The 3087-nt window shown below is 51.6% G+C and overlaps 1 pseudogene; it reads left to right on the top strand.

Annotated features, from left to right (window-relative positions):
• The first annotated feature begins 1318 nt into the window (after nucleotides 1-1318).
• Nucleotides 1319-2251, top strand: LOC140000972 (olfactory receptor 14C36-like; annotated as a pseudogene).
• Nucleotides 2252-3087: the final 836 nt, after the last annotated feature.

The raw sequence follows: 3087 nt of genomic DNA, 5'->3' as shown, positions 1-3087 counted from the left end.
GCACTCTGCCTGCCTCTTCTGCTCTGATTCTGGGGCAGGCTCTGTGTTAACAGAGTGGTTGGATTTGCACAGGTGGCTGAGCTTCCTACTGCATTAAACATTGAGACATGCACAGCTTAGTGATGAACCTGAGAATATCCCTTCCCTTCTCTCTGCCTACAGACTGCTCCATGGCATTTCAGAACCGTTCTTTAGGACATGCAGAGAGGAAGATGTCCCTAGAGCTGTCCCCATCCCCAGGAGGTGTCTGCAGGGCAGAGCTGTGCACACAGCAGGTGGAATGGGGTCTGTGAGCATGGACAGGAGGAGACATGGGGACAGAGAAAGAGCTGCCAGCAGGGACAGCTGCAGGCAGCAGGGACATGGGCAGGCAGTGAGAGGGAGCTGCTCCCTTCCTGCCATCCCCTGCAGTGCAGGTGCCTTCCTTGCAGCACCCCCTGGTCTCCTTTCTTTCCCTTAGAGCTTCTGTCACGGCTTGTATAATATGGGGGGCTGAGAATATGGGATGTATGAACCCTAAATCTCTGTGTAAGTAGTCACATTTGTTGCAGGCCCCCTCCACCTTCCTCCATGGAAGAAAGCACAGAATCATTGAATCATAGAATATCCCGAGTTGGAAGGGACCCACAAGGATCATTGAATCCAGCTCCTGGCTCCACAGAGGTCTTACCCCCAAATTCCTACCATATGACAAGGAGCATATTCCAAACGCTTCTTACACTCCAGAGCTCTTGTCCCTCTGCTGTCTGTGCCAGCCAGATGGCACAGGGCTGTGAGGACAGGCTCTACTTTACCAACACCGCAGCCTCTGCACTGGGCTGGGTCTGCCCTGCCTGCCCATGCCTGCTTCTTTCCCTTGCCCAGCGTGGCAGCTGGTGGTGTCTAATTTTGACGGGGAGTGCTGTGCATGGCGGGTGAAGCAGGAGAAGATGCTCCCTTTTCTCTCCGGCCCGATACGCACGATCCACCTGCTGATATTGTCTCCTGGATATTGAACAGGCAAGACGCACACAGAGTCACACAGTCAAACACCCCTCACTCAACAGAGGGAGTCACTTCCCAGGAACCTTTCCTCTTGGAACCTCAAATGGAGCAGAGCAGGCTCACTGGGAGCTCATGGGCAGAGGAGGCTGCAGTGTACAGCACACTCAGGAAACAAAGGGCAGAGCTCCAGTCAGGGAGAGAGAAAAAGATCCTCTTGAAACAGGAAATGTAAGGCATTAATTGGGAATTATCTGAATTTTGCTCAGAGACTTTACTTGTGACGTTCTCTATTTGTTTCTCATTTGGCAGTGTCCATGACAAATGTGTCCAGCAAATGCCCAACATCAGCTCTGTGAGTGAGTTCCTCCTGATGGCATTTGCAGAAACACGGGAGCTGCAGCTCCTTCACTTCGCACTCTTCCTGGGCATCTACCTGGCTGCCCTCCTGGGCAACGGTCTCATCCTCACATCCATAGCCTGTGACCACCGCCTCCACACCCCCATGTACTTCTTCCTCCTCAACCTCGCCCTCCTCGACCTGGGCTGCATCTCCACCACTGTCCCAAAAGCCATGGCCAATTCTCTCTGGGACACCAGGGCCATCTCCTATCACGGGTGTGCTGCACAGGTTTTTCTGTTTATTTTCTTGTCTGGAGCAGAGGTTTTTCTTCTCACCGCCATGGCCTATGACCGCTATGTTGCCATCTGCAAGCCCCTGCACTACGGGAGCCTCCTGGGCAGCAGAGCTTGTGCCACCATGGCAGCAGCTGCCTGGGGCAGTGGCTTTCTCAATGCTGTCCTGCACACAGCCGCTACATTTTCCCTGCCCCTCTGCCAAGGCAATGCAGTGGAGCAGTTCTTCTGTGAAATTCCCCAGATCCTCAAGCTCTCTTGCTCAGACTCCTACTTAAGGGAAATTGGGTTTATTGTATTTAGCTTTTGTTTAGGTCTTGGCTGTTTTGTTTTCATTGTGGTGTCCTATGTGCAGATCTTCAGGGCTGTGCTGAGGATGCCCTCTGAGCAGGGCCGGCACAAAGCCTTTTCCACATGCCTCCCTCACCTGGCCGTGGTCTCTCTGTATCTCAGCACTATTATGTTTGCTGGCTTGAAGCCCCCTTCCATCTCCTCCCTATACCTGGACTTTGTGGTGGCATTTCTGTACTCAGTGTAACCTCCAGCAGTGAACCCACTCATCTACAGCATGAGGAACCAGGAGCTCAAGCATTCACTGAAGAAGCTGTTTCAGTTGTCTTCTAGAATCAATTAGCTGTTGCTCTGCTTCTCCAATGGGAAAAACTCACCAAAAAAACAGGGTGGGAGACACAGCCTTTCAGTGCCACTTACCAGGTACACCAATGCAAACTGTGAGAAACGAAGCAAAAATGTTATTTACAGAAGGAGAGAAGATGAATCTCAGAATGTAGGGCTGCAGATACCTGTGGGCAGTACAGACACTGACATGTGGTCTCAAGGCTCCCTGTGTGGGGAGTAGGAGAAAGAGGCAAGTGCCTGTCCTGTGCCACCTCCCCGCCAGCCCTGCCCTTCCACAGGTGGAGTATTCCTCCCTTACTCAGGCACCAGCAGAGCTTTGCCTCCTCATCCTCCACAGGGAGATGAGCCACAGGCCTAGCTGTGTGTGAGGGGCCAGCAGACCTGAGCAGAAAAAAGCCATTTTCATGGCACTGAGACATCTGAATGGTCCAACCCTTGTCATTGGGTCTGTTCTCTGCAGCAAAAGGCTGTCACCAAATCCCAGGTCTGTGGTTGCTCCTGGAGCTCTGAGGACCTCTTCAAGGCCATCATGGTATCAACGATAAGGACCTATGAGGGTCAGCCCACCCATGGATCGCTGCAGTAGGTTGGTAGGATTCCATAGTTCACAAGGACACCTCCTTGCTCTTTTCATGAATGTCTGTATTACAAATTGCTACAAATCCCTACCTGTAAAGCAACTAAGTATTGCAAGAAACTATTAAGTTACCACTAGGAAAGTAAATATGGGCTTCTGATGCTTTCCCTAAATCTGCACCAATAAATACTATTTGAGGTGCTATTGCTACGACACTCATGAATCCACTTTGTGGAGGGAGCAAGGCATGGCAC

This window comes from Anas platyrhynchos, chromosome 36 (assembly GCF_047663525.1).
Source record: "Anas platyrhynchos isolate ZD024472 breed Pekin duck chromosome 36, IASCAAS_PekinDuck_T2T, whole genome shotgun sequence".
Classification (NCBI taxonomy): domain Eukaryota; kingdom Metazoa; phylum Chordata; class Aves; order Anseriformes; family Anatidae; genus Anas; species Anas platyrhynchos.
The sequence above is the reverse complement of the archived record's forward strand: the minus strand, read 5'-3'. Positions and strand labels throughout refer to the sequence as shown.